Source organism: Ambystoma mexicanum, chromosome 6p (assembly GCF_040938575.1).
Source record: "Ambystoma mexicanum isolate Mex_15411 chromosome 6p, UKY_AmexF1_1, whole genome shotgun sequence".
Lineage (NCBI taxonomy): Eukaryota > Metazoa > Chordata > Amphibia > Caudata > Ambystomatidae > Ambystoma > Ambystoma mexicanum.
In genome coordinates, this window is record NC_090935.1 from 847,071,874 (window position 1) to 847,099,862 (window position 27,989).

Below are 27,989 nucleotides of genomic sequence, written 5' to 3' on the forward strand. Positions count from 1 at the left end.
ACGGATTTACACCAAATTTGCGGCAGGAGCGGGGGCTTGGTTCCGAAAGCGTGCTTTTGCAAATTTTGTGTAAATCCATCCAGTAGTTTTTTTTTTTAAAATGACCAAAATGTAAGGCAAAAAAATTAGTGATATCTTTGTTCGCTCCGCGGACGGACTTCCCGGTTCGCTCCGAGGACAGTGCCCTGATTGGCCGAGCAGCTTGCACGATGTCCGCGGACATCCGATGTGTTCGCTGATTGGACGGCGTGGGGTGTGGTGCGCATCAGATTTTTGGTGGCGCCCGACATCTTGCATTCGCGGACAACCGCGGACAGCGAGGTGAAACTTGGTTTAAAAATTGTACTAAGTGGAGTGTGTTGGTGTGTAAGAGTGTTTGGAGAGGGTGGGGTAGTATGAGATAGGTGCAATGTTGTATTTCTTTTATGTGCTAGACGCTTTTGTTGTGTTTGATTTGTCTGCAGACAAAACAGCTGTTCTGAAATGTTCGTAAATAAACAGAATGGATTCGGTGTCAAGTTGAAAGTGTTCTAAGAACACTTGTGGGGTCCTGGAATGTTCTCAGGGGGTGTCCTGAAGACATTGTCTGTATTGTTCGTTGGCAAGCTGAAAGTGTTCTAAGAACACTCGCGGTGTCCTGAAATGTTAGTACATAAAGAAAATGGGTGTGTCCTGAGGACGCTGTCCGTATCGTCCTCTGGCAAGTTGAATGTGTTCTAGGAACTTCCTTGTGTCCGCGGACATTAAAATGGTTGCAATGCTTGAATCGATGGGTGTGATATGCTGCGGTGGTTGTGGCCAGGGTATAGAATGTTGGGTGCATGGCCATTTGGCCATGCACCGAAGACTCTATGCCCTGGCCACAGCCACCGCAGCATATCACACTCATATGCCATGCACCCAAGAGTCTATGCCCTGGCCACAAGCACCGCAGCATATCACACTCATAGTGGCTTATAAGTTTTGGTCAAAAACAAATTTATAAGGAACAATGGGCCTCATTACAACCCAGGCGGTAAGTTCCCAACTTTACCACCATGGTGTAAACTCCGTTTACACCATGGTGGATGGCGGATTTACTGCCCCATTCCAAGGTGAGTGGGGCGGTAAATCCCCATTCCCATTTACCCTTCCCCATTCCCATTTTTGCCCCATAGGGCATAATGGGATTGGGGAATTAGCACCAAGGCCAGTTAGCGCCTTGCATTTTAACGCCTGCTAAAAGGGTTTAACGGCTGCCGACGGCACCGTTAAACCCTTAACCCCTGGGTTGTAATGAGGCCCAATGTTCTAAGCCAGTATGGGTGTGATATGCTGCGATGGTTGCATTTATCATGTTATACTTACTATTTGGTTTAGTAACGGGAGTCCATGTTTTTCTTGTTCATTTCTGTGATAAAAGAAAATAGCATGTTAGTATTAGTATTTTATAAAGACCTATTACATTGTACAATCAACATGTTTTTCTTTTTTTGACCCTCATATTTAGTAGATGACATGTAGCATCTTTGGGCAGTTAGATAGCTTTTGGAATATTGTGACAGTTTATATTTTTTTACTACAATTGTACTTAAGGTTGAAGTACAGCTTAGTTATCAAATTTTGGTTTTAAGAACATTAAATAAGCGTTTGTAAGATTTGCTTGTAATCTCTGCTTTAGAGTAATGGTACTATCATTACATTCAAACCATCCACATTTCTTTTTTATATATGCAGTGTAGTGCCCTGAATTGGTTGTGGGTCCTGCGTGGTAGATTATACCTATTGTTGTGAAGGTTTTCCTACCAAGTGATATTTGACCATGTGTGAATCCAGTCAGCTTGCAGTTGTTTTTGGTACCATCTGCATTGTAACGTAGAAGCAATACTATTGCGTATTTACTATGTGTTTGTATTACTAACGTGGAGCGATTATCTGAATTGCAGGTCAAACATAATCTACCATGGTTTGCATTTTGTACAAGTTGCTGAAATGGAACAGATTCACAATTAGGTATTGCTATATACACAAAGCGTTCATTGGGGATTTGTTCTTGTGTCACATTGTTGCAGAGAGTGCATGTATGTTTCCACATGCATGAAATCTGGAAGATTTCATTCATAGGTATGTTTTTGTTTTCCAGTACTAATACTAATACAGTACATTAGAAATTCTTGTGGATCTTCCTGTGAGTTTATAGTGAATTTCAACATTCCAGCACAGTAGTCTAATTGTTGTCTTATTCCATAAACACTATACGTGTTGTCAGGATTGTTTGCTGCATTTCTGTGAAGTACTAACATTTGCAAACACATTTGCAAACACAATGGGTCTGTACTGTCTGTACTGTGTAAGTAAATGTTCTCAACAATTGGTGGTAATTGAAATAGAATATTCATTGCTACATTTGCGTAGCAATTTACACCAACTATATTTGAGAGTTTAAATGGACCAGGTAGTTCTGTATCTGACTGCTTTTTTTGGAGTTTGTCTTCCTTCTTTGAAGAAGTACCTGGTTTACTTTCCCTAATTGATTCTTTTTTGCTTGTGGCACTTGATGAAGTATTACTTTCTTTTACTCTCTTTGGAGGATTTGCAGTGACATCCTGTTGCTTTTCTGTTTGATTTATTTTTCTTTTATAATGTTTTACTTTTTGTGGAACAGATTATGTGTTTAGATGGGGAGTGTATAGTGAACAAAGTCTATTTTATTCTAAAATGCAAGGAATATCAGCGTTTATTTTACTTGCATCAAAGTTGATTAGAAATAGACCGTCAAGTGTACGTAAGCGTGATAGTGCTACGTAGCTCATGCCTTCTTTAAAGACTGTGTTACCAATGTCTATCATTGCTTTGTCTAGGGAAAGACATTGTGATTTATGAATGGTGACTGCGTATGCAAGAGTTAGAGAAAATTGTTCTCTGCGTGCATACATGTCTTTGAAGAGAAGGAATCGAGCTATTGAGCGTCCTATTCTTTTTACTTCTGAAAGTTTGTTAAAGAGAATATTGGCAAACTGAATTTTGTTGTCACGTGGGTATGTTTGAAAGCCAACAACTGTACCCAGTGCTCCATTAACTAGTCCTTGGTCCACGTCAAGGCTCCGTTTCAGCATTACTCTGCAATTTAAGGATAATTTTAATAACTTTTCCAAGCCTGCTGTGTTTGAGATAGATTGTTCTAAGCTATTTAGTCTTGTTGTGGCTTGGTCACACATGAGTAGTGTCATTCCATGTACATCTAGTTTGTCTGTGGCGCTAATTTCCATTATTGGTTGCATTTCTTTACTTAACATTATTTCATTGAATTTCAAACAGCTTGCAAGAGTTGGCATTAAGGCCATACAATTGACATTTTTGGGCGCTAATTGTTCCATAACATCTATAGCACATGCATTATCACCATAAAGTGCATGAATGTGCCGGGTTTTCAATATTGCTTCTGCTTCTCTAGAAAGTATACCAACTCTGATACTTTTTAAGATGTTGGCATAAGTGAGATCTGCAGATTGGCGCATGTTTTCTGTTAATTCTCTGTATTGTAAATGTTGCCAAAGGTTGACATTTCCAATGCTGCCAACAGTTTTACGGCAGAGTTTGTGTTCTAATGTTTTAAAAATAGCCTCACCTTTTACTGGTGTCAATTGAAGAAGATCTCCGAAAACAATAATGTGTTTTCCTGCAAAGAGCCCTTCATAGTTTGTGTTGAGTACTTCTTGTAATCTGAGGTGAATTAAAGCCAGCATTAGGTTGGACACCATGCTCACTTCATCTATTAGTAGCATTTTAATTTGTTTCAATACTCTGCGTAGTTCCATTGCAGCTTCTGCAGAATGTTTGTAATAATCTAATTTGTTTTGGTGTTCTACTGGCAGGAGTAGTAATCGGTGTAAAGTAACACCACCTATGTTGTAGGCAGCTAAACCTGTGGGGGAAGTGACAACAGCTGACAGTTTGTTGTTTGTCAATTGTTGAAAGAACTTACTAATGATTTTGATTAGGAATGTTTTGCCAGTACCAGCTTCACCACTGACATACAATAGTATAGGTTTGTAATTTTGACAGGTGCACTCTTTGTTTTCATGTTGTGCACCATGTGCAATTTCTTTTGTTACTTCTTGAAAAATGCTACGTTGCTCATTGTTTAGTTTTGATTGTAGTATAGTTAAGTCTTTTTTATCTTCATACTGACACATGGTGTTTTCTACTTCTATCATAGCTAAGTCTGCCTCATTTGTTATTAGTGGGTCTCCCACTGGTTCTTGGCTTCCTGTGACAGAAGGTTGACTAATGTCAGGAGTGTCCTTATCTAGTTGGGCCTGGAGTTCTTCTTCGTGTTGCTGTTCATTGTTCAACATTTTTTTGTACTGTGCAAAGTTGACATCAGTTATACTGCTTTCATTTGCTTTGAAAGCATCTTCATATGAGTCATAGTTATCTAGTATTTCTTCTTCTTTTCTCCATGGTTTAAAGAGTTGTAGCAGGGACATGTAATATACTTCTTTATGTTGAGGAGTCTTTAATGACAATGTGATATGATTTATTTAAATTTGGTTTGGTGAGTTTTACTAAGCTGCCTTCACAGTTTGTCACTGTATTTACGGTTTTGTTCATCAGGTTTTATATTATTTTTATATGTGTAGTTTTGGGCTATGTGGTATAGACACATGGTTTCCAAAGTGGTACTCCTGTTTGGGTAGTATGTGTCCAATAAATTGTTTTTTAAAATGTCTTGGCTGTTGGGATCATGTTTGGCTATTGTTTCTATATCTTCGTATGATTTTAGAACTCTTTTTCTAGATTTCCCTGGACCAAGACTTAGCCATACTATATTTTCAGATTTACCATACAATGCAGTACCAGTTAATCAATCAGCTGCTTCATAGGATCCACATTCTCTATGGGTGAACATTTTTATGCCCTACCTGTATAATTTCTGAGACACTGTTTTATCTGATGACAGGTCATTCCAGAGGTCTTGGAGCTCTGTCTTTTCTGATTTGGTCAAGTATGCTGTGACATATCGTGCAACTGCAGTAGAATTGTCTGCAATGTACTGCACATCTATGTTTGCATTCCATAAGTGGGCAATGATTGCATTGTAATCATTGATATATTTTTCTTCTTCTTTTCTTTTTATGTATTTTTAGGTGACTTACCTTTAACGCTGTGTCTAACTGAAGACATGCGGTTGTTCACATGACCTGTATTTGTAACTGGTCTAGGGAAACCAAATTGTCATTTGGTATAGTATTTCCCTTTGTTTTTGTATTTGCGACAACAGTATTTGCCACATTTGTGTCTTTGGAATTGTAAAATATTTGCATGAAGATCACTATTTGCGGATTCTGATGGAATTTCACAAGTGACATATTTTTCAATAAAATGTAAAACAGTGGCATCACTGTCTTGACCAAATTTAGGAGCATCTTTAATCCATAAAAGCATGTGGACATGTGGTGCTCCTCTGGCTTGGTATTCTTTTCTCCAAAAGAAGTGTTGCACTTCTCCAAGGGGAGGAACAGTTTTATTACAAATAAAATGTAGCATAGCAATGAAGCGATGGTGGAAATATCTTGAAACATTAACAGGATCCTGAGAACAAAGTTCTCCAGGTGTTAGTATATCTATGTTTGTTTTGTTTTCGTTTGATATGCATAGGTAAGCATGTAAATCTTCACATGCATATTCTGCACAACTTAATGTAACAAACCAAGTGGGTGGGCCAAGGTTTCTGATCATACAACGTACATCTCCATGACGTTGAAACCAGTACTCTTTAGTACCACGCGTATTTGCTAATAGATTTGTAAGATTTGCTTGTAAAAACTCTTTTTGTTGAACTTTTTGTAATAATTGTGTAGCTGTCATATTTTGAAAGTGTGATCCTGATTTTAATATGTGTGCAACTTCGTAACATAAAGTTGCTAGTTCACTTTCAAAGAGTAGGTGGAATATGTATTCCACATTTTGTCGAAATCTGGGATCTTCAGAATACATCCGTAATGAGCGATATTCTGATGCTGATATTTGAATAGGTCTATCATCGTATCTTCCTCCTTTGCCAGTAGAGTAGGAAAGAGTAGAGGAAAAGCATGTGCTTCTATACTTTTTTCCCCTATGCTGACTGGTGATCCTTTTGTTTGACGCATTTGGTACGTTTCCAGTGCATCTTCTATGGTGTCTTTAGAGTGCAATGGATGAATTGTATAATGGTCTAAAGTGTTTGATATTGTTGCAGGATCTAGGAGCTCAAATTGACTAGCTTCTTGTGTCTCTTGAATTATTTCAGTTGTATCTTTCATGTTTTCTTCAATATTAATTTCTTTGTAATATTCATTATTCTCTTTAAGATATTGCAGGGCTTCTCCCACTTTATGTAAATCTACCCGTTGTTGCCCAATTTTTTGTCTTTTGCAGGTACTCCATTTACCAAGATAATAAAAGATTGTTGCAATGGACGTTGCACTCCTAGAGTGTGCACATTTTCTTTTAGATCTAATGGTAAATACACTACTTTTATACAAATACCTTTCACTAATTCAGAGGGAGGTAATTTTGCAGTTTTTGGTTGAAGGCGCATTATTGCTTGAAATGGGTGCACTGTTTGAATTATGATGCTCTCATAGAAATTAAGTTGTTGAAGGGGTTTTGGTAGTGGATATAATTCCAAGTTATTTGTGATAGCACGTGAAGGAGTTTGTTTGTTATCAAGTTTTGTAGTGCAGTAACTGCAAAGTATTATGGGTTCAGTTATTTCGTATTTGTTTTCTGCTATAAGGTAGAGAGCTAATTCAAACCATTTAGAATCTTCATTGTCTTCTATTTTGTACGATAGGTCTACAGCTTTTGTTTTACTTTTATAAAAAGTTCTGCGGCAACATACACACACGTGGTTTGGTACTTCAGCTGAAGTACTTTCAAATTTTAGTATTTCTTTTTTGTATGTGTGTAGTGAAAGATTGCCATGTGCAGAATTGTTACGAAATTGGTTTACAGCTAATTCATCTTGTAAGTGGGTTTCACTTCCAAAATATTTTGTCGATTTCTTCTAGTAGGTCTTTTGCTGTACCATGTAGAAGAATGTTATTTAAATTGGCTAGTGCTAAAGCAGGACTTTTAGCATAGTACAGCTTATAAACTAGATTTCTTATACTTGCATGATGTGTTGATATCCTTTTGATATCATGGAAGGTTGTTTTGCAAGTAGGTCCTGTAATGCAGGGCAATGAATGTCCTTGTAGTCCTGTGTACTTGCGTACTGGACAAGTATCCATATTTTGCAGTAGTTTAATTTTGATTTTGTCTTTGCTTTTCACATATTGATTGAGGAATTGGCGTAAAGACTTGAACATTTTTTTGGGAATGTTACACATTGACGTGCATGGCTATTTGTACACTAGATGTTCTGATTCATTTGAATGGAGGGGTAAATCTACGTTTTCAGGGCATATTTTTGTAAGGAGTACAACTTGTTCCATTATGGTATTATTAACTTTTGCATAACCTCGACCACTGCTATGTATGGCAATTGTATTTGTTTGCTTTTGTTTGTATGCTTCTTCATTAAAGTATGGTTCTGTGCTTGTAGCGTGACTCCATTCACCTCCACAGATATTTAAGAAGTTATTTCTGTTGACATTTTGTTTATTGAGAAGTCTTTTTTGTAAGTTGGTTGTTAATTTTGTTAGTGGTTTCATTCTGTTTAACACTAAAATAAATAACTTCCTTTTGAGAAGAATTGCACTTTCTATCAAACGCTTCTAAGATTACTTTCCTACGATAGGTTTGAAGTGTTGAACCTGGTTTCTCTCCTGTTTTTATAAGATTTTGAAGGACTTTGTGTTGGAACATTTTGGTTAAAATACTTTTCTTGGTATGCTTACTTTGTACTATATCAAGATTTATAGAAGAAGTTATATTTGTAGTGATAGTTGATTTTCTGTTAATTGTTTTTTGGGTTGTTTTACTTTTTGATAGAGGAGGCAACGTTTTTGTACTAGAAACTTCTGTTTCACTACATGACTGTATTAGCTGTTGTGTTTCAACTTTTTTTTTACAAATTCTGCTATAGATGGATGTTTATGTTGGAGACTTTTCTTTTCATTTGCTCTACTTCTGCGTTCCTTTCTATGGTGTTGCTTTTTGGTAGGCATTCTTTAGGGTCTGTTGAAAAAAATACAGAAGGTATGGGTTGGGGTGTTCTGCAATGCATGTGTGTTTTGTGCATGAGTGTTTGAGTAAGATGATAAAGATGTATGTAATGGTGTGTGATTGTGCATTGGGAAGTACAACTACTAGGGATGGGTATTCTTGAATTAATGTGTTACTAAACTGGGGTTCAGATGACAGAAAAAAGTAAGCCAGTGGTGTGGAGAAGTATAAATAGTATATCTAAAGCTATACAATTAAAACAGTTGTTTGTTCTACAACATCTAAATTCTAGCAGCTGAGTTGGGTAATTTGTGTGTCGAAAAATAGGAATTTGTGGGCCATTCTGCCAGTAAATCACTGTTTAAGACGGGGGGATTTCTGGTCAGAATGGTGCAGAATCTCTATTTTTAGGCACAGAAATAGCATCAATTAACCTTACAGTGTGCTTGAGTAATAATTCAAATATTATGGTAACATTCTACTTACTTTTTTTTCTAAAATGAGCAGTTTGCTTCTAAGTTGTCCTTTGTACTTCAAATTCGTCTGCTTCTTTTCAGGAGAATGGTCTTCACTGCAATTGTAAAAGAAAGAAATTTGTAATTTGGTTTGTATATAGCACTGTTTTTAATTTAGACATAGATTTTTTAAATTGAAATGCTTAGCGCCTTCCTCAAAACCATTAAAACTATCTTATGACTAACTGTAGGAAAGAAAATATCTTTACTATGGCTTGTGAAATTCATAATGTACCACTGTATACCACTATTCCTGTAACTAAGCTTTTCCACGTAATAGTGAGTCAATGTCATACCCTGCTTTTCCACGTAATAGTGAGTCAATGTCATAGCCTGCTTGTCCTATATAAATGTAAGTAATTATATGAATTAAAAAATTAAAACCAATTATGTGTTTGTACAAATATTATTGTTTGAGATTTGATCATAGAGTGTGCATGTAATTTTGTTTGATTATATGTAGTCTATATATTTTATTTCAAAAATGTTAGTTTAACATTATTTGCATGTGTGTGTGTGTATGAAGAAATTAAACGGTATAAAGGTTTGTAAGTCACAGTTAATTTTAGGACAATGAAAAAATTATCGTAGATTCATTTTACAGATTATACAAGGTAAAAGTCGGTTAGAAAATGTGTTCTTGTACTCTATAGAAAATATGCATACCTGTAGTTTGTGTTCATGCATATGGATATGGACGAAGCTGCAAGTAGAAATCTTGGAGACTTGTATAGTATTTCTCGTAGATCGTGCTTGCCAATGGTATGAGACTTGTACTCCGAGAGATTCACCGTACATTTGCAGTGCTGATCTATGATGATGCAGTTACATGTAGAGGTCTTGGATTTGATTGGTGGATGGTCATGTGATTTCTTAGCTACATCCAATGAGGGAATGGCACAGAGAGTGAAGTGGAAATGGTCGAAGGGCTGTCCATGTTACGATATGTTCACGGACATGGCGGTAGTTCTAGGACACCGCATATTACATCCGGGGAATTTGGGGTGGGGAGGCATGCAAATGAGATTGAATGTAGCAAGGGATTGGTCAGTAAAGTTTAGTGAGTGTGTTGTGCTAGTTGAGGTTTTCTCAGATATTCTTTTTTCTGAGAGAAGAACAGATAGCATTGGCTGAGTGTTTCAAAAAACAGATTGTGTGGATTTTGGGACACTCGTGGATACATTGGTTGAAGGTGCATGCAGAAAGCTGTGGAGTATCTATAGATCTTGGATTCGCACATGTGGAAGTGCACTGGCATGGATTGTGTGGAATGCAGTGGTTGTACTTGCTACCTCTCTGTGCAACTTTGAAGATAGAGGAACATCCAGACATAATTGTAATTCATTGTGGAGGGAATGGTTTAGGACATGTGTCTGGAATTTATTTGCAATTTGCAATTATAGAAGGACTTCAGAAGATCATGGACATGTTTCCAAACTCCAAAGTAATTTTTTCACGGATTGCGCAGTGACAAATGTGGCTTCATTCTTTCTCATGTGGTCCACAAATGGAGAAAGCAAGGCGTAATGTTAATAAGGCTGTTTGTGCCTTCCTAAGAGATTTTGGCATGTCCTCTTTTCACAATGAAAATATTATGTTTCGTAGTACTTACATTTTTCGCAGAAATGGAGTCCATCTTACTTATGCTGGCAATCAGATTTTTCTGAGAAACGTACAAAATGCATTGTGACCTTTTTTTAGAAATACAGAATCCATTTTGAAGTAGGTGTTAAGTATTTATAATTTTTGACATACAAACACCTCCCGAAGGCTCTTTTCAGAGCCACCACTTCCTCCCAGAGAAAAATGCAATGGTTACAATAGGGTAGCACCCCAATATTTTTATGTTCGCAAACTGTCTGCAGACTTTCAAGAAATACAAAGGGCCCTGCTTTATTTATCTTCACTTCTATTTTTTAACTGTGAAAGGCGGCTATGAAAAGAGCCTTATTGTTTTTTGATTTTTGTTATTTTGTATTTTTTTTTGTTTTTTTATACACGACACACTAGGAGAGGAAGGGAAAGGAGGGTAAAGGGGGGACACCAACCACAGGGATAAGAAAGGGCGAGCTGAGAGAGGAAGATGTAGAGTCGGTTTTATTTGGGTAGTGAGCAGGTCTTCTCGTGCTGTGAGACGATCGTCTCAAAAGCACTCCGAAGTCGCTCCCCCCTGAAGAGTACTGTGTCACTGTACATACATACAACTGTGACCCTCGAAATGTAAGGGTCATCAGAATTCTGTATGGCATGTGAGGCAGCTTGAGGAAGACACTGTCCCACAATGTGTTCCTTGTGGTGACAGGATCAGAAACAGAAGATGAAGTAGAGGCAATCAACCTACTACGCTCTTCGCAAGGTACAACCTGGTGAATGGCCCCAGTGTGGAATGAGTTGAGGTGTCGCTTCATGGTACTGGTCCCAAAGCTGTACGAACCATGCCTCCCGCGACTGAATACCATTTTGCACTCATTGCAGGTGACACAGTTTGCACAAGCCTTAGGACAATTCCCATGAACGGTAAACAACTGCCACACCCAAGAATCACGCCGAGGGCGGGTAGTAGGGATTTCCTCTACCTCATTCTCGTCATCCTCTTCTTCCTCCTCTGTATCCTCACTCCTGTTCCCCTCTTCAGGCCCTTGGGGAGATGGTGGTGGTGGAGGGGGTGGGGGTGGTGCTGAGGCAGATGTAGCACCAGGTGGCAATAGTGGAGCCATGGATGTCATCGGCTTGGAGATGGAAATCTGAAAATCAGCAAAGTATGCAGCAAAATGCAGTGTGCCCTGTGGAATAGCCAGAATCACAATGAGAATGAGCTCTAGGGCGTGGTCTTTTATATGGGTGCTTGTACGCGGTTCGCGGACATGCGCACCATCTGCAAGACAGATCGAACAACAAAAAAGGTTCAAAAAGTCACAAAAACTATGTGGAAACTTAGGATTAGTATGTGGGATTTGTGGTATGGTGAGTTTTTAATGAGAAATATTGTGGATTACTTGGAAATGTACTTTTAAACTGTTCGGGGACACAAACAGTGTCCGCATTCAGAACACGCGATCAGCGTGGGCGCGGTCACATGATTGCTTCGTGAGCATGTTCGCTAAGGAAGCGGCCGTCCACAGGACACCCAATGTACGGACATTGTTTTGCGCATGCGCGTTAATGTTCTACGGACAGTGTTCAGGTCCTGAACTAATTAAAAATGCATCACACGAAAAACGGACAGTTACGGACAGCCGTTTGTTCTTAGCACAGTTTAACTTACTTGCGAACAATACGGACAGACATACCGTCCCCAGCACACCTCCATTTTCGTTTATTTACGAACAATTCAGGACACCACAAGTGTTCTTAGAACAGTTTCAACTTGCTAGCGAACACTACGAACAGGTATAGTGTTCTTAAGGACACCTCCATTTTCGTTTATTTACCAACATTTCAGGACACTACGAGTGTTCTTAGAACAGTTTCAACTTGCATGAGAACATTACAGACAGATATAGTGTCCTCAGGACACTTACATTTTCGTCTATTTACGAAAATTTCCGAACAACCGCGCTGTCCGTGGACACCAAAATTGGTTTTAACAAAAAGAACTGAAACTAATTACAACACAATATAAAAAAGTAACTTTATTTGACATATATTAACAATTTATGACTGAGAAGGTGGGGCAGAAATGGAAACAAAAACAGGAGAATTAGGGATTTCAACATAATTGGGATCAGGTGAAGAAGGGATGGAAATGTCATCAAAACGTTTTGGTCCATGGAGAGGGTTTGGGGTTAAATGAGTGGGATATGGTGAGGGGGGCAAGTACAGGTGGGACAATGGTATCTTGTTGTTAGTTTTAAGTGATCTTCCACAAAGTTTTTTAAATTGGTAAAATTTGCTATAAATTGGTCAATTTTTTCGTTTATGTGTTCCAGAGTGTTATCCACCGCTTCTTTTTCTGTAGTAGTTTCAATTTTTGCATGGTTTGTACAAAACAAAATGTATATGTTAAATGTATAAAAAATAATATTTATTAATTGGTTTATATAGTAAAGTGTGTACCATTAGGTGCACTATCTTCTGACATTTCCTCTCGTGGGAAATGCTCCTCTAGCCACTCCAGAGTAATACACATTTCTGTGAGAAAACCAAAAAGTTATATATTTTTTTTTAATCTAATACAGAAAGTTTATAAATATATGAGTAAAATGAAGTGCACTTACTATTTCAGGTAAGATATGTGATGAGTAGTCTGTACGTCTGGTCTTGCTCTTAGTTGTGGAGTGTCTGTGAGGTAATTATGTTTGAAGCCACTTTATCTTCTTTTGGTATATTCCATTTTAGAACATATTGTATTTAAATGAATGGTTAGTGTGTTACATAGATGGGTTACATTTCTTAAGTATTACTACATATACTTTGTATGTGTGCTGCTTTTTGAATTTGTTAAATGTTCCTATGTTATGATATAACAATTACACCCCCCCAGAGTTTTTAGGTGGTGGTACTGTTGTCCGAACATGTCCGCAGACAGTCAAATTCAGTAGCAAGGGTTCAGTATGTTCCATATTACATGTACATAAAGTCAAAGTTATTATTGTTAAGTTGTGCTACTAAAAAACTATGAAATTCAGTAAATAAACTTTGTTAAAGGGACGTTAAGGTTCAGTTGCGCTCCGAAAAACCTATGAAATTCAGTAAAAAAACTTTGTTAAAGGGACGTTATGGTTAGGTTGGGCTAGTAAAAGCCTATCAAATTCAGTAAAAAAAGTTGTTAAAGGGATGTTATGGTTCCAAGAAAACCGAAAACCCCCCTGAAATTCGCCAGTTATGGTAAGCTAAGCAACCATAACTGGCGCCACCACCGTGCACTGCTAAGACTAACACCCAGGACATCAAATATGACATCACAAATGTCATTGATGACATCACTGATGACATCACATGTGCATTTACCTTTCATGAAAAGTCTGTACAAGGGTTTCTTATTGTAATGTTAATAAAAAAAAAGTGTCAAGGATCATTGGAATAAATATCAAGGGATAATTAGTCCATCGAGGATGCTAAGGTGCTCATGTAGAAACATAGGCATTGTGTGCAGCATACATGATTTAGGTTCAATATTCATAAGCTTGCCATGTTGAATAGTGAAATGATAACTGTTTTCTTATTAGACTTTTGCATACTGTGAAACATGTGATAAGTAGATAATAAAATCCACTTACTACATAATTGCATTATTATAGACAAAACAGATATAGACAACACCACATACAAATATGAGTATATACAAGGCAATTGAAGTAAGAAAAAAAAACAGCAGTAGTAGCAAAAAGTGTTCATAACCTAACTGATTACCGTTATGCAGATAAATGATTGCTCTGTTTCAAAGCTGCTACTTATCCTATGTATATATATCGCATGATGTGACTGGACCCTAAGGAAAGTAGTGTGAATACAAGATATAAAAATAGGTGCATACACAGGGAAAGTACAGTAATAAAAAAACAACAGAACTATCAGAAAGTGCTGATAACTCTACTGATACTTTTAATGCACAGAAAGGATTGCTGTCTTTCATGCTTGTGTCTTCCCCTATGCATATGATATGACTGGATCCTAAGGGAATTATTGTAAGAACATACTTGAAGGATAAGTCTACAAATATACTACCTTTTCCACTTTTAGTTCCTGACTGTTACTGAAGAAAACCATGTGGCCTAGATATGTCAGTAAAGGAAAAAAGGGGGAGCCAGATATGTGATGTCATCAGTGATGTCATCAATGACATTTGTGATGTCATCTTTGATGTCCTGGGTGTTAGTTTTAGCAGTGCACGGTGGTGGTGCGAGTTATGGTTGCTTAGCTTACCATAACTGGTGAATTTCAGGGGTTTTTCGGTTTTAATTGGAACCATAACGTCCCTTTAACAAAGTTTTTTTACTAAATATATATATATATATAATTGATCTCATAGCATACCAGGAGTGAATGTTTATAGTCCCTTCAGAGGGATTAGCTGTACGGGTGAACCAGGGTGGCACCCGGGCTATGTATGTGTATCTGGCACTTCAAACGGGGAACAGGGTTGGGGGTTATCCTCAGCATATATCATAAATGTGGGGTCTGCGAGGGGACAGGACAAGTTTTATGGAGATAGCTTGTTTTTCTCAAACCCCAGCTTTGGCCCGGTCATCTGCAGGTCAATGGTGGTCTGCAGAAGGTGAAAGATACAGTGTGTGTCGCGTAACTTGTTTGCGCCTAGTCTCCTGTGAGAAAAAGCCTGCAGCAGGGCCGTCCAGGGGAGGAGGGCGAGGGAAGGAACTTGCTCGCTGTGCGCGATCACGAGAGGAGAGCTGCCGCCCTGCGGGCTGCTTGGGCAGGTGAGGCCCAATCAGTAATGCTCAAAATGGAGTCTGAGTTTGTCACAAAATGGAGTCTGGTACCATCCTACCAGATGAGCATTACAGCCACATGTGTCGGCCCGCAGTCATCTTGCATCCCTGGCCACAGGTTCATGGGTGGCTGCTGGACGAGTCATAGTCTGAATGCTTGGAGAGAATGCAGGGGAGGCGGGACATAAAGACCTTTCCTCCCATACATTTCCCCCTGTGGTTACTTAAGTAACGAATATTGCAGTTCAACCAACCTCCTCCCTTCTTCCTCATCAGATACCACTTCGTCCCAGACAGGAGTTCCCTTTCTTGTCATCCAGGCCCTACACACTCCCCGGAGGCTCTGCCCAGCTCTAGCATATTCATCAGGAGTGCAAGTCATGTATATGCACCCACCGTCTCCCTCTAGGTCTACCCATACCTCATTATACCATTCTAGTGTATGTGGTTCGTTTATTGTTGTGTGATATAAATTATATACTATGTACCCATCATAATACAGTGGTACCATTCTATATTTGGGCCCCGGGTCCTCACCTGTTTGTATGTGTGCTTCATGTGTCATCTGTGCCATTCCTTTAGCATTGCCCATTGTCACCATCATCATTGCACCGTTAGGGACTGCATTTGCGCATCTTCGAAGACCTAGCTGGCACACACAAAAAATCAGGAGCAAAAAAACGATGATGGGTACCAATAGTTTGACAGTCATCCCAAGCCAGGAAGGTACCCATGAGAAAAGGTCATCGAACCATGAGCTTGGCTGCACTCCTCCTTCTTCCTTCCTCCGCTCGCCCAGATTGTGCACGGCTGCAACAACGTGAGACAGAGTTCCATTGTCTGCGTCTCCAGAAGGTATGAAAGTGCAACATGCGCTCCCGATTTTTCAGCAAACACCTCCATCCATGGCTGTCAACAGATTTAGGACGTAGCTGTTCTGCATTGTCATTAGCCGTAGGGCCCTTAGCTCTACCTTGATCAAGTTGAATCCTTCTTCTGTGTCATTGGCCAGTTGGATCAGCTCCCAGCGCATAATTTGGATCCATTTTGCATTGGCTCGTGCCTGAATACTTGGGACGAGGGAGGCGAAAAATGTTTCAGCGGAATTGAACAACCGGAACCTGTCTAGAATTTGTGCCAAAAGTTCTGTGGATGCCTTAGATATGTAATTGGACCACCTTCTTTTTCTGGATACTGGGCTTTGCATGTACTCTGCGGATAGGGCATACACTGGGGCCTCTTCGGTTGGTTGTGGAGCCTCTGATTCTTGGACGGCCGACAGCCCCTTCCCCTTTTGAATCTGACTCTCCATGACCACCATCAGGGCAGAATGCAGCATTGCCAGAGAACATGTGCCCCTCCATGACATTGGGAGGTGCAAGTATGCCTGTTTACCGCAAACCCAGTAAGTATCCATTAATGCAGCAGTCCCTTTCTTCATGTCTGGGATGATGAGGGTTTTGTTACAGTTCTTATTTGTGCCCATGTTTATTTTTCCTTTGTTGAGAAAGCACAGTTCGTAGGTAATTTCTTTTTGCAGTTTGAAGGGCTTTTCCAAGGCTGTTACCCAATTGAGCTTTGTGATGTGTTGGGCCCATATCGGAGCGCATGTTTTCTCGATCCACTGCAACTTATCTGCTGCCAACCCTCGTAGTGCTTCTGCCTTGCATGTAATTTGTTTGTCTTGCCATTTATTGTCCGAATACAATGTTCCTTTAATCACAAAAAATGGTTCCTTCAGGCACACTACCCATTTGGGACTTGAATGGCAAGTTTTTCTTTTCGTTCTGTAGCATTTCAAAAGAGAATGTGTTTGCCTGGAAGGTGTTCTTTATTCTGTATAAGGCAAGATGAAGGAGACACTGGGAATCTTCAATAGGTGATTCTTGTGGCAGGAGCACCTTGGGGGTACCTGAGGCATGGGGGATAAGAGAGCACACGTAACAGCTCTCGTTAGTTGTTTGCTTTGCAGTGGAACTCATGTCTGCATATCACTTGATGGACTGGTGTGGGTGTCGTGGATGTTCTATTGTGTCTAATCCCATTCCAGAACATTCATCATACTTCCTCCTCCCCACCTCCCTTCTTCTTCTTCATTACCTTTGGGATGTACTCTTCCTTTCTCTACATCATGTTGCATTAAAGGTGTTCCCCCCGAACTCCTCTTTACCATTCATTGTACAAGGCAATAAACCTCTCGGCTGTCTCAACATTTTCTTGCACTTTACTTGTGGGGGAAGGATTGCCTATGGTAGTTTCAGATAGTGGTGTCACAGTTGTGGTGGTATCATCCTATAACCTGGGGAATTCTGAAGAACTTGGGTAATTCAATTCATAAATATTGCATTCAGATGCATTGTGTGGGGCAGTGGGGCATACTCATACCTGTTTATCACTTGTACTATTTGTATGCTGTGTGCCACCGTGGTGTGTCCCGTGTCCCCATATTAGTTTAAACCCATCCCATATGAGATGAGCCCCCTGTGTTATCATGCTTGTCCCATTCCCTCGCCCCTTGTTTATATCAATTGACATAAACGCTACAGCCCAATATACTACTAATCCAAACATCATTGAGAAAAATATCACAGCACACATAAACACACCGCATTCATAACTGTATCTACGCAAGTCAAAGTTACTATTTCAGTTTCTATCTATTCTAATGCTGTTTACATCGGGGGAACCCCTCCATTGCCATAGTTTCATCTACATAATAAGACATAAAAGTGTATTAAGCAACTCATATACATAACAGTTTTCACATATATATTTTTGTTCATTTCATTTTCTTATTATTACCATTTGTTTTTCTAATTATCATTAGCATATTATTACTTAGAACTGTGAGAGGGAAAGAGATAGAAAGAGAGAGAGAGAGATAAAGAGAGAGCAATATTTTCTTTGCTCCATTAACATTCTTTTATACATCATTCTTCACTTGTGTTTCTTCTTTCTGACATGTGTGTATCTCTCAATCTACACCTTTCTATTATTAAGTTTGTGTTTCCTCTCCTGCCATTCCCGTTTCTGTTTCTTGTGTTACACTTTCATTAGCTTTTTGTACGTCTGTCAAATGTATCCAGTATCTCAGCCCCTTCACCTTTACGGCAGTGGGTGTGCAATACACCACTTCATATGGGCCATGAAATCTTGGAGAGTTCCACCGACATACAAAACTTCTCACATACACCATCTCCCCTGGCATTAGCTGACCTATTGGACTGTCTGCTGCTGGTGTTATTGTGTCACTTGTTGCCTCGTGTGTGAACGGGTGCTAGCTGCCTGGCAAACATATGAGCCGCTTTAGTGAGCTTAGTTATGTATTCATTGAATTCTTCCCCTAATACTGTTGCACTCCTGTGGGCATCCAAGTATCCTCGGAGTGGGGAGTGGGCTGTATCCATGCGTCTTCCTGTCACAATCTCATGGGGTGACAAATGGTGGTCCTTGCTGGTTTTATTTCTCAGTTCAAACAAGGCCAGGGGTAAGCAGTACACCCAGTTTTTCTATAGCGTGAAACACGATTTTTACAATCTCCCCTTCAGGAGGCTGTTTATTTTCTCAACCACGCTGTTCGATTGCAGATGATAAATAATGCACAATTTATGTTTTATTCCCAACATTGCTGTTACTTCTTTGAACATATTTGAGCATCTGGGTGGCCGCAACATCCTGCCTCCACCCATCTTGAGAAAGGGCAAACCACCACTATCATGTAGCGTGATCCATTGCATCTTTCTCCCATGTTGGCGTAATCTATATGCAACTGTCTGAATGGGCCGGTTGGTTTGGGCAATGTTCCTCTTAGTGTTCTGAGTGTCATCCCTGAATTATATATTTGACATGTTGTTCATTCCATGGCCAGTTTTGATATTTGTTCCTGCAACCCTGCGGCAAACCAATTTTCCTGTATCTCTGCTGCAATGTGTTATTTGGCATTGTGAGCCGGGAAGTGAAGCTGTTGGAGCGCTATTTCTAGTACTTTATGGGGCATTACTACTTTACCTGTATTGTTTTGATGCTAAAGGAGATCAGTGGGTGACTGGCTACACACTCTTTTCTCCCACAACTCCTTTTCCTCCGCAGTCGCTCCTTGTTGTAATTCTAATATCTGAGAAATGAGCATTTAATTTTACCCATCAGGGCGATCTTCTTCCACATGTTTCCGTAATATGTACTCAGTTGCTTTTTCCTTGGCTAAATATGATGCCTCTTTCGCAGCAACGTCCGCGTTTCCTAAAGAGGTAACATCATTGTTGTTCGTATGGGCCTGGCATTTCACTATGGCCACGACTGTAGGTCCCTTTAACACCTCTATCAGCTCTTTTAATAGCTCTGCATTCTGCACTGGGTATCGTCTGCTCTGTGGAACCCTCTCCTGCCCCATCTAGCCAATCCCCCATGTACTGTTGTTGTCATGTATGCAGAGTCAGTGTATATTGTTACCGCGCATCCCTTCACTGCATGAAGTGCTTTGATGAGTACTACTAACTCTGCTGTTTGTACTGAGTAATGGGCAGGTAATCTTTGTTGGACGAGTACTTCATATTCACCTTCCTCTAGTCGCACAACAGCCACCCCCACATGTTTCTCTCCTGTCTCTGACTTTATTGATGCTGTATTTCTCCTTCATATAGCGCATTTTCGCTTGCTGTGGGTGTGTCTCCATCTGTTTCTCTATATGTAGCACAATCGTGTGTTGGCATGTCCTCCACTGTGCACGCTTCTGTGATAAATGTTGCAGGGTTAACTGTTTTAAATCTCAATATGTGTATGTTAGCGCTGGATAGGAAAATCTTGTAGGCAGTGGATCTTTGCGTTGTCAGTGTGCTCTTTGATCTTTCTAATATTGCGAATAGTGAATGTTCCACAAACAGTGTCACAGAACATCTCATCACAACCATTGCACTTTTCTCTATTTTGAACGCTGCGGCTGCGAGAGACTGCTCGCAAGCGAAGTGTCCTTGCATGACTGCATCTAGCATACCACTGTAGTACGCCAGAGACTTGTGAACCAAATGTGTTTTTTTTGTTAGCACTGCTCTCATAAGTGTCCCATTACAATGTGAAATTAAGTAGAACTCGCTTTCATAATCTGGGTTCGCGGGTACTGTTCTTTTAATATGGTAAATGCATCATGCATTTCTGCTGTCCATTGTATGTCTGTGTTTTCCCTTTGTGCTTCTTTAAGGCCCTGCAGTAATGGTTTGTGTATTCTGCATATTTTGAGATCCAGGCACGGCAGTAACTGCACATGCCAAGAAACTTCTGCATTTCCTTCACTGTTTTAGGCTCATTTCATCAATTTGAGGGCACTATTATCCCTTGCACCAGCAGTGCATATATTGTTTTTGTATCCCTTCTTCTGCTTCTGGGGACAGGGGGTATTACTTTACTCGGGGCAGCAACGCCCCTGGTTTGACTTTTTATTTTTACTGGTGTCAACTCGCGCAGCAGACCCACATCATGTGGGCCTGTGGTCCACAGTTCGTGTGGCACCAAGTGCATGTCATCATTTAAAAAGGAAGGTGGAACCCCTACCACTTATCTGTACTGGTACCTATCTTATGTGTATCATCGTATCGCAGGGGATCGCAATCTCCATCACTATTTCCCCATCCCTGTCTGAATCAGTAAAAAGGTCCTCATTGGACAAATCTCGCAGTGCAATATTAGCATTAATGCACAATACTGTTCGCCACTCACACCCATGTATGTCCTTTCCTATGACCGCTATTCTTTGCGCAGACACCTGTACTGTATGTACATCTAAGGACATCACTGTTCCTGGCGTTATTTCTGGGCGTGCTATTGGGTGGAAAAAAAAATCTGCAGGAACTCTCCACTCTTGGCGCTTTAACTCAGAGGTCACCCATGCTAGTGTCTTTAGCCCCTGAATGAACTTGTCTGGGTCAACTGGTATGCCGCGTACCTCCGGTGCTGTGGCTCGTGTGTGTACTACCAACATCACTCGCAATGGGAAGATCCCTGGGGTCGAACAGACTATATCTCTTTCAATGAATGAGGAAGTCATATTAAGCTTGCTGAAGAGGTCCCTCCCCAGAAAGTTAATCAGTGATTCTTCATAGTATAGTAAAGGTGCTCATATTGTCTTCCCACCTACTGTTACATCCAAATATTCTGTGTAAGGAACTTCAACCGCCGCCCCAGAGAACCCTTGCATTTCCAATTTACGGTTAGATAATAGAAACCTGCCGTCTCGTAGGCATGATTTTTCAGCTCCCGAGTCTACCATAAAATTGAATTGTTTATTCGCTATCTCCTCTCCCACCAATGGTTCCTCAGCTGCATCGAGGGTCGTCGATAGTACTGGGCACGCAAGTGCTCTCTGTGGGCTGTCCTATGCTGGATGCCTTGTCATTCCAAGGCATTCCCCCATTGTCACAAACATTCCCCGATACCACTGCCACTCCACCAAAGGGTGTAGGTGCATCATTTGCCATTGTGACGAAAGGGTTACTTTGTTCATGGGTCATGTGTTCGCTGTATTGTGGGTGCTGTTGAACATTACGCAGTGGTGCTCTGCGCTCATCTGTGCATCTCTGATCCTGCAGTTCTTCTCTCTCTCCACCTCCCATTGGCAGCCCATGTGGGCTTCCTGAGTGGGGGTGGCCAAACTGCTGTTCATTTTGATAATTATTCATGGGTCTGCTTCTACACTCCCTTGAAAATGTTCCCCACCTCCCACAATTCCAACAATTCCCTTGTCCTCCTCTTGGACCTGGACCTCCGTACCCGCCATACCCTCCATACCCTGGACCACTCCCTCTTTGCCCTCTGTACCTACCTCTTCCTCCGCGGGCGCTCCTTACTTGCCACTGTGGCCCTCCGTATTGTTCCTCACCATTCCACTGCCCCTGTCCGTCTCCTGCCCAATTGGCTGCCATTCTTGCTTGTATTACTGTTGTCCCTTCCTCCTCCTCTATGTCCCTGTCTGTGGGGAGTGTGGCTACAGCTGCTGTGACCGTCACTAGTTTCATCTGAATCAATTTTGCCTCGTCTGCCAGTCTTCTCTGTGCTATCTCCTTCTCCCTTTCTCATGATCCTTTTGTAATGGCGTAGTATGATGCTTTGTATCTCGGGCTAGTCTCTGGCTTCAATCCCAGCTATTTTATCGAGCGCTTTCTGAACTTTCTTCGGAAGCCCTCTTTTTATTATAATGTAGAACGGGGAGGTTGACTGATTCCAGGCCGTGCCCGTCTCCTCTCTCCATATCTCCTGCACCCGTAAAATGAAGGCCATTGCATCTTCCTCGTCAATCATTGTGCATTCCATTACTGACTGTAAGTCAGGTGTATCTGGGAATGTGTTAAAGGAAGTGCCATTCTGGCGGTCACAATCTAATGTTATTCCTGGGAAGCCGGCTTTCGCCCAAACCCAATCAGCTTGATCACCCACTGCGGACACCAGCAAGCTTTTAACGTCACCTACTGCCAAAGGAACCCCTGCAGTGGTCTTTTCGAATGCATATATCCATTTACTTGCACCTCCTGAAAGTGGGGGTAATAGTTTTAATACATTTGCTTTATCCATATGTGCCCATGGTATGGAATTTGGTCTCCCTCCTCCCCTGTGTAGCAGTGGTAACTGCAACCTTCCTTTTGTCCCTTTCCACGTACTCACCTTTGTCCCTCTTTTTCCCAGTATGGCCATCCTCCACACTCTGTTTCTTATTCTTCCAATCCATTCTTCTTCCATTGCCCGCCGCAGAGGTGTTTCATCTAACCTCACCTCTGCTCCTCCTCCTGCAATCCCTATTCTCCTTCCTTATAATTCCTCTCCCTCTATGTCACACCACAGTTCTTCCGCTCCTCCCCATGCCATGCCCTCTCCCATTGTTTCTCCCTCAGGTGTGTGTTGCTCTAACTCTATTATCCTTGTTGGTCCATTGTTTATTCCAAATAATATCTCCCCCTTCTTCCACCCATCTTCTATGGATCTGTCGGGTGTCCGTAATCTCTGTGTCTGATCGACCCTGGAAGTTCCTGATCCACTTTGTTCACACATATCTCTTAGTCTGGACAGTTCATTCCGGGCTAAAGATAACCTTGAGTCTAAGGGCCTCATTACACGGAAGGCGGTAACCATGGTGCCATGGTTGCCGCCGGTAATTTACCGATCCTGCCAGAGTGAATGGTGGAATTACCGCCCCATTCCAAGGTTGGCGGGGAGGTAATTCCCCATTCACCATTGGCCCTTCCCCATTCCCATTTGAGCCCACATAGGGCTCAATGGGAATGGGGAAGGTGGCAATTAAGGTACCGCAAATTGCGGTACCGTAATTGCCTCCAAGGTCCCTTTGCGGGTCCCGTCCTTAACGGCTGGTAAAACCAGACGTTAAGGTAGGGACCAGCAAAGGGACCTCGTAGTAGGGCAGTAAGGAATTACCGGCACCTGTGCCCTTACCGGTGCCAGTAATCCCTTACCGCCATCCGTGTAATGAGGCCCTAAATCTTCAATGAACTTTTCAATATCTATTGCCGGGATACTCACCTGTCCACTCGCTCTTGGGCACTCATATGGTGGGGGTGCTGTGGCTCGTGGTGTGGTAAGGGAGGTGGGTTTTGACACATACACCGGGTCACAGTATCCCTCAGCTGGCACTGGTTTGTTTAAGAGGCGGTATATCCCTACAACCTCTACTAGCCCTTCCTTTTCTTCGCCCTCATTTCCATTATTCTCTATTTCCAGGGGAGATACAACCTGTTCTTTTATTTGCTCTTTCCTTTTTATTGGAGGCACCTCTTTAAATAACCTCCATAGGTCTAATATTTCCCTTCTATTCTGCCATTGCTTTCCTTTATATTTTACAAATAGGCATGTGGCCACCATATCCAGTATGTTTTTTCATCAAATGATCCTCCCTGGGGCCATACCTGTGGTAGCCCTTCTCTTTTAATTCTGTGATCCACTGATCATGGTATTTAGTTATTCTCTAAGCGTAACCTGGTGTACTCTGACAAATATGGGCCAGTGGTGTTTCCGCACCCATGTTAAGTTCTCCTCCCCCCTTTTAACTCTTGCTGGTGTGTGTGTTATGTAGTTACAATGCTAACTATACCAGTGGTGTGTCGTTGATATACCACTTTTATACACCTACACCGAGTCTTAAAAAGTGTCACACTTACAATGACCACTTATTGATAGGACAACAGTACAGTTATTTTAGCCATTATCAAAATGCAGTGATCACAAAAGACATAACAAATTCAGTACATAACATTAACCAATAGACAGTTCACATACATCACATAACACATACCCTCCCGTCTTCTCTCAATGCTCTTATTAATGATGATTTCCCTTACCCTAGCACTTTACACCCCTTATCCCTTGGGTTGTCTGAATATCTTCCCGTAAATCAGAAAAAGGAAAACAATATAGCGTTTCCAAATTGTACTTCGAGTCTTCCCCTTATGCGAGACTCCGACTTATTTCTTCTATTTTCCACTTATTTCCAGTACTAGTCAAGATGGCACTATGCAGCGCCGCCTTCTACCACCTCGCAGAGCTAGGTTCCCGTACTCCTTTTTCACCTCGTAATCTCCTTAACTCATCCTAATGGCCATATGCAGAGAAAGAAAAATAATAAAATAGTATCGATTATACCCCCAAAAGCCCCCTTAACTTAGTTTGACCTTGTATAACATTTTCTACATCCAACTCCTTTTAATGTCGATCGCACTTGATACTCAAGTGTCCGTCTTGATCCGAGACCCTCTGGACCCGGTCCGTCCAGGGGCTGCCCCACGCTCAATGGCCTACCCCAGCTCCGGCGAGCGGTACTGTGGATTTTGTACAGTGGGACCCGTACCCTCTCGCCCTACTGTGTGCGCACGTCTAAGAGTACCAGTTGCCGCAGTCGGGCAGCTCTCTTGAGGGAGCACACCATGGGTCTCTGCTGTGGCCAGGGACGTCTCGTACCAAAAGGAACGAAAGGACAAATCACGTCCTAGGGGTAACCACTTGAAAGTGTGCATCCCCCAAAAAGGGATTTAAAACTCCCCAGTCAGAAACAATGATGGGCACACCCCAGATGGGAATGAGACCAAGACCAAGTGCGGGGGAATTTAAAAAAGTAAGTTTATCTGAACCAATGTAGAGCAAACAGAGGTCTCTGCAAACTCTGAGAGTGCTCTGCCAAACATCAGCAAACATTCTCATATATTACAAAGTTGCATCATAGATGACGTAAGCTATAGGGGGCACATAAATTGTGGGGATTGGGTGGTGAAGACTAGACAGTGGGCCTCATCATGACTTTGGCGGTAACCCTTAAATCTGGCGGTCGCGCTATTACCGCCGGATTTAAGGGTCCACCAAATCAGGACTTCGGTGGATTTCGCCCCAGATCTTGGGGGAAATCTGCCGAAAATTCGCGCTGATTTCCCGCCGGCAGTAAGAGCGCAAATTTTCCCCATTGAGCCCAATGGGGAATGGGGCATTCCCAAATGGGCTCAATGGGGAATTACATTACCGCCAAACTCATGATCCGGCGCTATTAGCGCCGGGACGTTCGGCAGTAGGGCTAATGCCACCGGCGGTAATACCGCCAGCGATACCGACAAAGTCGTGATCAGGTCCAGTATGTAATCCTTATGCCTGGTGCTCCAGGATTGGCAGGGGTCCACCTGGTGCCAGCGTGATGCAGGTCAGCTTAACTCATCAGGGTGGAGCGTTGGTTGGTTGATGGTTGATTGATACATCTTTAACTATGCTAACATTTGCCCTTATGGCCTCACCCACTCATTCTTTGTTCATTGGAATTCATAAATGCCATGTAAATCCTAAAAACCGTTATTCTAACATCACAGAAGACATAACACATAACTCTGGGTGTGAGTCATTCATTATTCTAAAGAATATTATACACGGTATGAACAATAGGTGAGCAGCTTTCATGGGTTCAGGAGGCTTATCAGGGGGCAAATGCAGGGATGCATCTAACATTCCTCCTTGTTAGATCTATTGAGGAACACCTTTGTAGTGTGTTAGTACAAGAGAAAATATATGACCTTTATGGTCAGTCGGGTTGGGGTGAACTGGGATACTACCGGGTCAGAGGGCACTCAGCTGGTACCTCAGGAGAAGGTGGGATGGGAGGCTTGTCAACCATATTTCTTTCAATCAGAGTCTGGTGGCTTGGGAGGGCACTCGATGTGTGCAGGAACAAGGGAAGGGCGAGGGGTTACAATTGTAGCATCATATCATTCACGGGGCCAGGGCTTCACATCTCAGCCCCGCCAGAGTGGGAGGGAAGGTGGGGGATGTGCATGCAGTGGTATTTAGAGGGGAGACAAAGCTCTGTGGCAAGTTGGGCCGTACATTGTTTATTTTATGGAGGGGCGCACACATAGAGCATGCATTCAAATGAGGTAGAAATAGGTTAGTGTGTGCATGGGAACATTAAAGGGTGTGCATCGTTCTGCTTACAATATGAAGTGCATGATTCAATGCTCAGAGGTTACATGTATGCTACAAAGGACACTATATTATACAGTCGGCACACATCGTATTAAACCATACATATCGTGATACTTATTTGAATTCATTTCTTAAGAAAATTATTGAGTCTATATTGATAACATACATTGCTTCGTGTATTCAGTGACAACCAATAATCCTTGCTTAGTGATGAAAGGCTTAAAGATACACTTCATGGTTCTGCATGCAATCTGGGATGGGTGAGGGTCATCTTATTTCAATGCATATATATATATATATATATATATATATATATATATATATATATATATATATATATATATATATATATATATATATATATATATACAATTTATCTTGTAGCATACCCCACCAGGAGTGAATTTATAGTCCCCATCAGAGGGATTAGCTGTACGGGTGAACCAGGGTGGCACCTGGGCTATGTATGTGTAACTGGCACTTCAAATGGTGAACAGGGTTGGGGGGTTATCCTCAGCATATATCATAAATGTGGGGTCTGCGAGGGGACAGGACAAGTTTTATGGAGATTGTTGTTTTTTCAAACCCCAGCTTCGGCCCGGTCATCTGCAGGTCAATGGTGGACTGCGGAAGGTGAAAGATACAGTGTTTGTCATGTAACTTGTTTGAGCCTAGTCTCCCGTGAGAACAGGCCTGCAGCAGGGATGCCGAGGGTAGGAGGGCGAGGGAAGAAACTTTCTCACTGTGCGCGATCAGGAGGAGGGAGCTGCAGCCCTGCGGGCCGCTTGGGCCGGTGAGGCCCAAGCAGTTATGTTCAAAATGGAGTCTGAGTTTGTAACAAAATGGAGTCTGGTACCATCCTACCAGATGAGCACTGCAGCCACATGTGTCGGCCCACAGTCATCTTGCATCCCTGGCCACAGGCGCATGGGTGGCTGCTGGACGAGTCATACTCTGAATGCTTGCAGAGAATGCAGGGGAGGGGGGCCATGAAGACCTCTCCTCCCATACAGTGGTCTGGGTATTCATCATGGACATCTGGAAGCAAGATGGTTCATTGGATATTCAGTCAGATATTTCACATTTCTTCCAACTCCTGGTGTTAGTACTGTGCACTGTCACAGTAAAAGAGGGCATTTAGGTGATGTGCCTCTGGGATTCTTTATTGTGATGGAGCACCTTGTTGGGGCATGTATTTTGTGGGAGAGGAGCGGGCATAAAGTGATGCAGATTTTAGTGCACAGGTTAGTGGGGGTACTGGGACGAGGGGGTACGTGTGGATGCTGCCTTAATGTAGGTGCCTGAGGCACAGGTTAATGCGGGTACTGGGACAAGGGCGGACTTGTGGGAGCTGTCTTAACGTAGGCAGCTATGGCACAGGTTAGTGGGGGTACTGGGACAAAGAAGGACTTATGTGTGTTGCTTAAATGTAGGCAGCTGTGGCACAGTTTAGTGGGGGTGCTGGAATGAGGACGGACTTGTGGGTGCTGCCTTAATGTTGGTG